Source organism: Odontesthes bonariensis, chromosome 4 (assembly GCF_027942865.1).
Source record: "Odontesthes bonariensis isolate fOdoBon6 chromosome 4, fOdoBon6.hap1, whole genome shotgun sequence".
NCBI classification, from domain to species: Eukaryota; Metazoa; Chordata; class Actinopteri; order Atheriniformes; family Atherinopsidae; genus Odontesthes; species Odontesthes bonariensis.
In genome coordinates, this window is record NC_134509.1 from 9994997 (window position 1) to 10007299 (window position 12303).

Below are 12303 nucleotides of genomic sequence, written 5' to 3' on the forward strand. Positions count from 1 at the left end.
TTGGAAAGTTGGAAAACACGGTCCGTCTCCTCTTTTAACGCTACAACTGTCAATTTTTTTTTTTCACAGCCTGAGAAAAAGGTCCGGTGATGGACTGGTGACCTGTCCAGGGTGCACCGTGGCAGCTGGGATAGGCTCCAGCCCCTGTGCGACCCTGAATCGGATTGGAAGTGGGTATAGAAAATGGATGGATGGATGGAAGTTATGTCATGCATTAAAATTTGTCTGTGAGCCCTCAATTCGAAAAATGTGCCAAGCAGAGCTGGTCAATGAACTAAATGTATAGTAACAGGAGTGGCTGCCTGTTTGGTACACACAACACACATATTAATTCGAAAGGTGAAGGTCACAAGTAAAGACAGATGCTGGATACATAACTTAGTATTCTAAGAGAGTTGTTTCCCCTGCTGTTGAGCTAAGCGGGAGCATCAGCATATTGTTGGGCACAAAGTGTAGTAATTGAGGTTGTGGGTCTGTGTTTTGTGTCTGAGAGATTAAGAGAAGCTCATTAGGCAGGGTTTGATCTCTCTCACTCATCAAGAACCAATTAGAATCTGTTACACCCATACAGTACATCTCACGCACACACTTGCAGTGCTGTCCTCCACACAGGGAAGAGCTTTAACATTAGTTGCAAAGTGAAGAATGCCGCTTTTGTCAAAACTTGACGAGAAGAACTCCCTCCACATCACAGCCACATTTCTTAGAGACACAGAGTTATAGTCGAGGAGTGATGACTGTTTGTTTGTGTGTGTCCAGGAGATGAATTTGATGTAAACATCTGTTAGATTCTTGGGTCTGACTTGCTCGTCTCTTTTGAGGTTTATCCACAGTTTCTTTACGATGTTAAGGTAATCGGGAGAGAGCTACGACAGAATCTTCAGTTTGCATCCCTTGAGGTGGTTCCTTTTGGTGTGTGAAAAGTGTGTTTAGAATCATCATAACTGATAATAATAGTAATAATAATAACTAATAACAGATGTTGTGATGTTTGCTTCCAATTTGAACTAGTACCAAATAAATCCATTTTCACTTAATCGGTGAAGTGATTCTTGTTTCCACTGGCTGCAACAGAATCCCGCAGCATAACTGAACCACCACCGTGCACATTTTTTTAAAATTAGTTTTTGTTCTCCAAACACACCTTTTGCTCAATGGAGCCAAAAAGTTCTCCGGTGTGACTTCCATCACTAAGATGCATCAGAGTTGTTTAGATATTAATTTACCAACTTCTGATGTTTGTCCAGTTGCTGGAATTGCATCAAGCTGGATTGCTTAGTTAGCCAGGTAACCTCTCCGAATATCATTTAACAACAAGCAATCAGTACATTTGTTCGTGATCCAAAACTGTAATTTCATTGGTTTACTAGAGAAATTATGATAAAAATAAGTCATTGGATTGCTGTGTAAACTTGAATATAGCTGACACCAACAAGCTACTGAAAAATATAACTTGTTAAACTGCACATAGTTCACCTCCGGGCAGCACTGCCTAACTCCACTCCTCTACGCTAATCTTTACCTTGAACTGAACTCTGACCTCCAACCATTGAGCCCCAGAGTATGAAATGATTATGTTACCACTACACAAGTTATACACGTATATACACAGACACATCACTTGGTCCAATTTGACAAAACGAATCCTGTTCACGACCACACACAATAGAAACATGAGCCAAGTTTTCCTCTGTTCTCTGTGTTCTTTTTGGTGTGTGTGTGAGATGGTTTGATTGGGCCCACTTGTTGCAGGTGAATGGCTGCACTGCCCCATCTCTTTGTGCGCCTTTGTTTGGCGTCGTAAGAGTATCAGCAGCGTGTTTCCCTGGGAATCTCTGCTCTGTGTGTCTCAGGTCTCTTTTCCTATTGTGTTGCAATGAGGGCAGGGTCTGAGCTGCTTATTGTGGGGAGAGTTTTCTTTTGTTTACAGCCTGTGAGAAGGCGGCGTGTGCGAGTCTGTGTGGCTGAAAAGCTGACATTAAAGGGTCCTGACGAAAGGAACTCTGGGGAGATTTATTGGTGTAGTTTTGACCGTAATTTCTTGAACTTTTTTTTTGTGTGAATGTTTCTCTAATATGGCTTTTTCAACATTTGTTGTTTTATTGATATATGTTTGAGCATGTGTGAGCATGCACGGTTGTTTGTCAGCCCCTGTCCAGGGTTTCCTCTGTCTCTCACTGGTGTAGACTTCAGTCCCTCCTTGTCTCCTGGAAAATGTTTAAAAATCTTTAGGACTTGTGACACACGATCTTTATCTGCTCGTGCCTTAACCTCTCTGTCCTTTCTGACCTTAGGTCCATCTCTAATTTGTCCCTTTTTTATCAAAAGTCCTTGAGAAAGTAGTTTTTACTCAGTTGTGAACATTTTTAATTGATTGTGATATATATGAAAAATCCCAGTCTGGTTTTAAGCTCCTTCACAGCATCAAATCTGTTCTTTTAAGAGTTTTTAATGATTTGATTTTAACTGTAGATTAAAGACACTTTTCCATCTGGTACTCTTGGGCTTAACAGCTGCCTTTGAAACCATTGGTGATTCCATCCTCTTTTCATGTTTGAAAAATCAAGTAGGGATAAAATGTGATGCACTCAGATGGTTGCAATCCTACTTATCAGACAGAAGATTCTCAGTCCACCTCTACTTCTCTCAAAAGGCCCCACTCTCCTGTAGTGACCCTCAAGGTTCTGTGTCAGGCCTCATGCTCTTCCCTTTGTATCTGCTGCCCCTTGTATCAACTTTGAGAAACATAGCATTTCCTTTCACTCTTTTGCTGATGATGTACAAGTTTATTTGCCCTAAAACCTCCCAAACAAAAAGTGTTTGCAACCGCTGCTTGCTTGTTGGAATGTCATTAAGTCATGGAGTCATCTAGGTAATAGTCTTTGGATATCCTGAATATCCTGATATAGGTAGTCTACATCCATTTGCTTGTAATATTCACTCTTCTGTCAAGAATCAAGAATTGGTGTATTATGTGACAGTGCTTTTAAATTTGACAGGCAGATCTCCTCAGTTGTCAGGTCACGGTTTATTCCAGTTAGGAGTTATAGCAAAAGTAAATCCCTATCTCCCTAAAGATTAGGAGAGGATGACCCACGCCTTCATAACCTCTCAGATGGATTACTGTAATTATTTGTATGTGGGATTAGATCAGTCTTCCATTCGTTGCTTGCAGTTTGTTCAGAATGCTGCTGCTCGTCTATTGATAGGAAAGAAAAAAAAGGGACCACATTACACCTGTAAAGCGCTGGTGTTTGCCAGAGGACTGATTTGAAAATTTTGTTGATTACTTTTGAATGCCTCAGTGGACAGGCTCCTTCATACTTAATTGACCTCTTAAATGCACATACCACAGCTAGAGACCTGCGGTCAGCCAACCAACTTGTCCTTGATGTGCCTACAACCAGACTAAAAAAAACAGGAGATTGAGCTTTTGCAGGGGCTGCCCCTAAATTATGGAACAGCTTACCTCTCTGTGTCAGATCTGCTCCCACTGTTGGGCAATTCAGGTCACGACTAAGAACTAATCTCTTTTTCTTAGCCTTTCTTTCGAATTGAGTAATTTTATAATCCCAGCAGTTTTAATTTTTCAAATATTTTCATGATGTATTATCTAATGTTGTCTTTATGGTTGTTGTATTTTTATTCTGTGAAGGACTTTTGTCAGCACTTGTTTTTAAATGTGCTATATAAATAAAAGTCACTTGACTTGACTTGAAACACAACAAGCTTGAGTAAAGTAAATGCACATTCGTATCCTAGTTGTGAGTCTTTGTCTGGGCTTGGATATCATTCTGAACATTGTCTTTTTATAGAAGATGAGAGACAAGAATTGTATCATCCCTGTATACATGGTCAGAAGTAAACAGGTTTCTGATGCGTGTACATTGGTGTCTACGCTCTCCATCCCAGCCATTTTGATCTTTCCTTCTCCAGAAATGAGGATAAGCATTCGTATGCTGCAATATTTCGGCCTCTGTGTGAGTATTTCAGGTAGCATATCAGGCTTCTTAATCAGGACATGACTTTATATTGGTGTCTAAAAGCAGGATAACATGTTTACATGTGCAACATAAAACTAGTAAATTCCAATAAGCGAAGCATAAACAGGATATTGGAGCACATGTAAGTGCAGTCTTTGTTTCTATGGCAGGGACTTAATTTCAGGACTTCAAGTGCGACCACCACATAATGCTGTGTTTAAAAGTTTGTGATAATCTACAGTATTTCTCTGAGATCCGATGAATTCCTCTGTACTCATCTAGCTTGTGGCTACAGAGGTCTGATGAGGCAACAAACATGAACAGAAGACAAACCTGATTAACAAAGAAACAATTACTTCTCATATTGTACTGGTTAAACATTGACCGAACATTGATCAATAATAGCTTTAGATAATCTGCAGCCATGATAGCCTATATCCAGATCCTGGTAGCCTGGATTTTAATTGTACATTTATACTATGTAAAAAAAAGCCTTTTGCATGACTTTGCTCTTTCAGCTCTTTCTGTTTTTATATCTATTTTTTTCCCCTTTTTTAAGGTTGTGGAAAAAATAAAGATCTTCACTATAAAAGCAGTTATGAATAATAATTATTAAATCTGCTTGGTACACAGATGTTGCTTTAAGAATTTCCTTCCTTCCTTCCTTTTTTCAGTCCAAAGTAAAAATGTCCCTCCATTTTCACACAATCACTTTTTCCTTGAAGAATAGAATAGAATACAAAAATACTTTATTCATCCCTTTATGGGGGGAATTCAAAAGTGAACCCTCTGCTCCTCAGTATAGAATTCTAAATAAAACAAGTAAGACCTGATTTCGATGTACATTCCAGACTTTAATTTGAAGTCGTTTTCACACGTTTCGGTTCCACTATGTAGAAATTACAACACTTTTTATACAAGTCCCCAAATTTCAGGGCACTATCATGTTTGGGACAGATGTTTGTGATTACTCAGGCATGCTTCATTGGTTCATTTGTGTGGGGATAAGACACCTAGGCTCGCTTCTACAATTTGGAGTCTGTAGTTGCCAAAACAGACCAGCAGCTAGAAAAACAAAGAAGATAGAGTTAAGAAAAGCCTCTCACCTCCTCTGTCAGACGTGATGTTTTTTTTTATGGCTGTGGACCTGGCACAGTGGCCTTTACTGATAATGTCTCTGTTGATAGAAACAACAGAATTAATTAGTCTTTTCTTCTCCCAAAAACATGCCCGTGGGTCTTATGTTTTTCCAGGCAGATAGGGTTCATCGTTATTTTCTAAGAATATACAGCCTAAAAAAAGAATTCCACGATGGTGTATTTAGTGTGTATTTAGCCTTTAGCATGATTGTTTTCTAATCTCACTAAAGTAGTTTTGACGTCTAACTCCAACAAAACGATGTTATTGCCCAGAGGCAGTTAGGAAGAGAGAAAGCTTTGTAATGTGTAGTAAAACATGTAACAAAGGAAACCAGCAAAAAAATGTCCATGAAACAGACTGCTGGGATGTAAAAAGATTGTATTTTAGCCCAAAACCTTTTTTTTTTTTTAACCTTAAACAAATAATATAACTGCCTAAACGCAATCTGGAATTGACAAAAGTGTTTTAGTAAATTTTTGTTGTGTTATTGAACATAACTGTTGTCATTTGTTGGTTTTTGTTTCATGTTACATGAGGGTGCTTTGTTGCTTTGTAATCAAAAGGACTTGAGAATGACATGTGATCCAGTGTGGAAACACTCTCATGGGTCATTTTCCCCTCCAGCCACTTGTAGGGTTGGTACCTTACAGGACGCCATTATGGGTTGTATTTAAGGGCATGAACAACTGAGCCATATGGTCGTTTTGATGGTCGGAATTGAGGTAAATGCAGAGATATACGGGCCTATTTTGTGCGCTCAGATTCAGCTTGATGCACAGGAACACAATCGATGATACATCATTATTCAGCGGGGAAAAAAATATGCCCAACACGAAGACATAGCCAGCTTTTCTGGTTAAAGAAGTTGAATATCCTGAATTGTCTGAGTCAGTCACCTCGTCACTGTCCAAAAACCAGAATAAAGGCGTGGGATAGCATTGGCAGATCTGGTGGGTTTTGTTCATGGCATTTATTTTTGAAACCCTAAACTCAAGCCAACTTGTTTTAAAAAGGCAACACACTCTGGACTTTAGCTAGGCTTTATCTCCCCCAGCACAGTGCTACTTTACTGCTTCCACTTGTGATAATAAAGCAGGAAAAGCTATCTGTGAGGACTTTTTTCCATGATGTATCTCAACTGCTATAATCCACCTGTGAACTATATAGTATATGGATTGCTACAGATACTTAATACTGTGCATGCTTCTTTATTTGTGCTGTTCATTCAAGTATGAGATTCCTGTGAAATCTGTTAAGTAAGCATTAAAGTTAAATGTATTGAGCAACGTATCCAACGGCCCAGCCTCCTCCCTGCCAGAGTTCAGCCGCTGTGTTGAAACGTTATTTCTCTGTGTGAGCACGTCTGACTCAATCTCAGTTTCCTATACACACATACACACTGGCAAGTTCCCCACTGTGTGAGTGTGTGTGTGTGTGGGGGGGGGGGGACTTTATCTGAATGTATGCATGTGTGTCAGTGTGTGTGTGTGTGTTGTTACTCTAAACAGAAATCCAGCTTCCTCACTTCTCTCTTCTGTCCTCATACTGGTAGCTGGCTGACCGTGGCTGTCGCTGTTCAGTACAGCTCTCTCTCTGTCTCTTTGTCTCCATGACAACTCCCTGTCATAAAGACGTCGCACTCAGCACGCACCTGAGATCAGGAAGAAGGAAGCGCTTGGTCCCGCCTACGCACAACTCTCTAAGGAATTCAGGTAGGCACATATACACGCTGAGAGACACAGTCTTGCACAATGTTGAATAAAAGGTGAATAGAGCAGGTCTGCAGTGTTAAAACTGAGCTACATGACCAAACATGTAAACTATTCTCCAATAAAAAAGGAGAATAAAGAGTGTGTGGGAAGGGACAGAAGCAGCATGAAAAAGTACAGTAAGCAACACCAGTTTAGCCAGTATCTCTGTTTTACTTTCAGTTCAGCCTCACGGCAGGAGCCTTTATAGCATCAGTGGGAAACTGTTGATATTCGGCGTTTAAAGTTTCTGTTTTCCCTGCGTGTCATCTTCACACTGACAGTAAAACAAGAAATTTGAGAAAGTGTGTGAGTGAGCTGTTATTACTTAAAGTTGTCATTATGGTGGGATCAGCACTTTGCATGTCATGAAGTGAATGCTGTCGCTGAAAGACAACATATCATCATGACCTCAGGGATGTAAATACATTTGTGAGTGAGCAAAAGGTCGGTCTGTGTGGGATCATCAATAATAAGCAGGTGGGGGATGCGAGTGATCGTGTGGTGTGAGTTTTTGGATGAGGTATGAAGGAAACCCCTTTAGAGGAATGCTCTTGTGGGTGCTATGATTATGGTCTGGCTTTTTGGATGCACACAAACACACACACACACACACAGGTTGAAGAGGGGACCGGAGGTTAGTATTTCCCATCCGGAATGATAGGAGGGAGGGAGGGAGGAAGGGAGGGAGGGAGGGAGGGAGGGAGGGAGGGAGAAGGTGTGTTAAGAGTTTGGGCAGTTTAATTCTGGTTTGGTGAGTTTCAGGAGCAGGCAGTGTGTACACCATACACACATCGAAAGAGACACAGACAGAGAGACGAAGAGAAGGAATGATAGGGAGTTTTTCTGTGAAATGAAAGGAGACAGAAGAGCGGACTGAACACTTGTGGGAACGCAGCAGCACCTTCACTTAGCATCATGCAACCTTGACTCGAGCGCCTGCCTCAGCGATGGTTTACTGTAAGGAAATGAGATTTCTGTGTGTGCTGGGATGAAGGGGGGTATTCTTTGGGATGATTAGTGTGTTGGTGTGTGAGCTCAGAACTTTTTCCTTTTCTCCCCCCCCCCCCCCGGCTCTTAGGAATGTGAGGCTTATGTCAGTGAGAGTCAGGTACAGACTCACTAATTACCGCTGCCCTTCCTCCCTCCATCTCTTCCTCCCTCTTTCTCTTTCTGTGGCTTTCTCCTTCAACTCCGTCACCTTCGGCTCTCTCCTCCACTTTAAGACCTTGTGCGCTCCCCCTTCTCCTGTCTCCCGCTGTTACGTCTACAAGTGTTGTCGTGACTGGAGCAGAGGAGAGGACAAACAGAGAGGATCTGAGTCAGAATCCGAAAAAACACCAAAAGGAGAAGAGAAACTCTGACTTGTCCTCGCTCATAGTGTGTGTGTGTGTGTATGTGTGTTTGGCGCCCACGCGTGTGTTTGTTCCAAAGTATCTGAGATCTCTTCTCATTGTGCTTTTGGGTGACCTGTCATTGAAGACAGGAGGTGCCTTGACAGTCAACAAGAGATCGGAGAGAAACTGACAGACTGCACAAAAGAGGAGAGGAAGAGAAGAGGAAGATGAGAAAGTGACAAGCTGGATTGTTGCTTTTGAGTGGTGGAAGAAGAGCCAACAGCGAGACCGTGACTACACGTCCCATCATCCCACAGGTTGGCTAGAAACATCACTCGCGCCTTCTATCTTGTGTCTTCTTCCCATTCTGCTTTTTGATCTTTAACAGTTGTGCCGTAAGGGTAGATGAGGGACAGTGTATTTTGTCACCTGGAGGTTTAAGAGCACACACACACAGACACACACACACGTACACACAGTGGGTATCTGGAAGGACATTTCTTCAGCTGGTCCAGTGATCACACTGACCCGGCAGACTGCTGTAACCTTCACTGCAAGGTTACGGGACAAGGACTGGATGTTTATTTGTGTGTGTGTGTGTGTGTGAGTGTGTTCAGTCAATGTCTTGTCTAGTCATTTTGTGTGTGTTTGTGTGGTTCAAAAACTGGTCGAGCAGGGCGCCGCTCAGCCTTGGGTGTCCTGTTGTTGTACAAACGAGATTTAGTTTCGTGCATGTGTGTGTACATACAAAGTGCAGCAGCGGTGTGTGTGTGTCTGTGATGGTTACTTATCCTGCTGATCTTTTCAGGAACAGATGTCTCGCGTTTTTCGCAAAATTTAAGATTCAAATAGTTGAATGAAAGGCAATCAGAAAACGAATGTGACATAATGATCGTAAAACAAATAGTCAACGCCATAGATAGATGTTGGGTTATGTTGATAGCTTAGTTTTGCTGTAATATGATAGAAAATGTATGGCTTTACTGAGAAAGAGATGGAGGATAGGGATGTAAAATGTAGCTCTTTCTGTGTGTGTGTTTCGAATGTTTTGAAGACATCCACATTGTAGAGACCCACTTTCCTTTCCTGGGTCAAATTTAAAGGACAAGGTGCCTTTGAAGTGAGTATATGGGCACGATGTTCTCATGAAAAATGTTCAAATGAAAAAAGATACTGTCAAATGGTCATATTTAAGTCATCTCCTTTGATTTTTACTGCCAGTATTCAAAGGCCCACTGCTCAGTTTCTGTTTACAAGAAACCTTTTGTGGTTTGTCTTTTTGGCAGGACCTGATCCTTGCATGTTGTCACAGTGGTTCAGATGTTACCACCATTTTGATTGGGCTTTTGTTTATTTAGACCAATCACGGGTTTTGGCTTAGGGCAAGTCTCCAGGAAATTCAAATTATGTAAGTCAGCGTATTGTCCTCTAAAGTCAAGGAAACAAGACTGGGGAATACTATAAATACTTTGACAAGGGAGTTGTATGAAAGGTGTGTGTCTTTTGACGTGCTGGTCAGACCTGATGAGGTGATGACACGTTGCTTCTTAATGCTGCCTCGTGCAAAACCAAAAACAGATACCAGTTAAATAGTCAGGATACGATAGTTGTTATTCAAATGGACCTGCTTGCGTGTCCCCTCCTCAGACAATAGCTGTGGATTCATTTCTGATTGTACAAGTGAGTTCAAGAGTTGAGCCACTTTTTAGAACGATATTTATCTCTCAACTGACTGTATCGCATTCTACAGTCTCAAAATGGAGCTGACGGTCATCAAAGACATGATTATTATATCTAGGCTTTTTTCCTAGCGTGACCTTTCCGGTGTCATGTTTGAGCCCTATCTAGTTTCAGGAAGACAGGACAGGGTTGAAACAGACGGAAGGGGAAGGCGAATAAGGGATCTCTTTTGTTTTGGTCGAAGCAGGACGCTGACTATTATTCAGCAAACCTCAACCATAAGGAAGAGAAACAGCTTAAACTGCATGAATTATGCACACACACACACACCAACACACATAGTACATGATCATGTCACGTGACTGTCACATGATCACCTCATGCTGATGGTGAGGAAGCACAGATTTGGTGCAGTTTGTATGTGACAAAGCCATAGGCCTGATCCAGCTGATCAAGACCGAGAGAAATCCAAAGCTGCGGCGTACAGAGACCAATGCAGCGGAGGGAGAGAGGGGAACCTGTTAGCACTATTGTGCTGTTTATGAAACACCTGTAACAAGATCTGATCTCCTCGCGCTCACATTCTTTTTGTTTGTCACAAACACACACATACCTGGGGAGCACAATGGCCACATTCTTCCCCTCTTTCAACCCCCCGCCTTCCTCTTCTGCTCCCTTCTGATCAGGCCAAACTGCCCAGCAGCAGTGAGAAGAAGGGAAGCAGAAACAGGCAAAAAAAAAAAAAAAAGAAAGAAAGAAGAATGCAGCACGTACAGGTGGAAAAAGGAAGGGAGCAGGTGAGAAACGATGTTTTTGATGTGCTCACTGGCACCAGCAGATACTTTGGACTCTGAGGCATTTTAAGGTTGGTTCTCTTCCTCCAGCGGGAACTATTAAAAATAGAGGATGAGTATCAAGTTGGAGGAAAACATTAGTGGTGGAAAATACATAAAAATTCACTGCGCTTTTGCTATATTTATCAAAAGACCTTAAAACTGTACGACACAGTGTACTGTTTGTCCATGCACTCTTTATAGCAACACATAAAGGCTTTTCTTTTCTTTTTTACTACATGACAACATCATTTGTCTGTGCTTTCTAGATCCAGTTAAATTCCTGTGGCTCACTGTGACTCAGTTTTAATACAACAAACAGCTTGTTGAAGGTAAAGGTGAAGATTACCAACATTAAAACTGTGCTAAAATTACATAGCGTTTGTCATTATGCATTGTTTCAATTACAAACACATAGGTGTGGTTTTGACTTTTGTGTTAAAAGAATCGCTGTCTCCTGTGATCCAACCAACCCAGCTTCCTCCAGCAGTGGACTGTGTGCCTCTAACAATGCCACAGTACATCCTCATTTGCTTCTAACATACAAGAGTCTTATTTGCTACAACCACTATTAGATGTTATCACTTGAACATCCAGGAAACAATTGCCTTTTCTGCAGGTTGCTGATGGACGATCTTGTTTTTCTTACTAATGGATGGTTTTAAGTTGTCTAGAATGTACTTCAAACTACGTGGAAATAGCTGTATTATTAGTATTATCATTGATCCGATCTGACCTTGTGAAGGTTTGATTAAGTTTAGATTACAACATTTTAGACACGTTTAAGCTCAGAATTGAGAGAAAGGACTTAACAGAGGCAATCCTGTCTCCTGTACCTATTCTGCCTTTTTGCAACAGTGTTTTTTAACAGTTTAAAAAACCCAACCCAAATCTGAAAAGAACCAGTTATGTACCACCTAGAACTAAACCCAACCCAAGATGGAGAGCACAGTCACAGAAGCTGAATAGTGCACATTTACTGGATGTTCGTGATTAACAAATCAACAATAATGTTTACATTCTCACAGCAAAACCTACCTGAAGTATTGACAGTAGCACTCTCTGGGATTTATCTCATTTACTCGTCATTTTAGCCTAAAAGCCCGCCTGCTGTCATGCTGCTTGAACCCAGCAGACACTTTGAAAACTGGTAATATAAAATGGGCTTGATATTTGAAGTTTCAGTCAGTTTTGGATGTGGTGATATCTTGTGAAAAAATTATGCCAGTGTTTAGCTCATACGCTCTGGGTTACTGTAGAAACCTTGAAGTGCAAGATTTTTGCAGGATGAGGAGGTTGAACTGTAGCTGTTGCTGTGTGGAGAAAAGTTCTCGTTTTAAGGTGATTACGACACGACAGTTTATTTCATTTGTGTGATTCTGCATTGATAAAAACCTAGTTATGAATATTATGTTGAATCTCTGCCCACTTAACTGCTCTATCCAAAGCCGCCTCCTACCTCCTTATGAGGATTCTGTGGCTTGTTAAAGGAGAGACTTTGGAATGATGTTTGCTTCATTGCAGACACACTTATTTGGGCTGTACTTTCCTCCTGCCGGTACTTTTTACACGATACTGTTAT

The 12303-nt window shown here is 41.2% G+C and overlaps 1 protein-coding gene across 9 annotated transcripts in view; it reads left to right on the forward strand.

Moving 5' to 3' along the window:
• The first annotated feature begins 6661 nt into the window (after positions 1–6661).
• rbm47 (RNA binding motif protein 47) overlaps positions 6662–12303 on the forward strand; it is a 31194-nt gene continuing 25552 nt past the window's right edge. For 6 of the 9 annotated variants that reach the window (XM_075462883.1, XM_075462889.1, XM_075462892.1 and 3 more), the window contains exons 1-2: positions 7599–7831; positions 8354–8525. The gene's annotated coding sequence lies outside the window, so the exon portion shown is untranslated. Of the gene's footprint in view, positions 6836–7597; positions 7832–8353; positions 8526–12303 lie in introns of those variants that run through there. The other 3 variants (XM_075462885.1, XM_075462886.1, XM_075462884.1) reach the window with 3 other exon arrangements.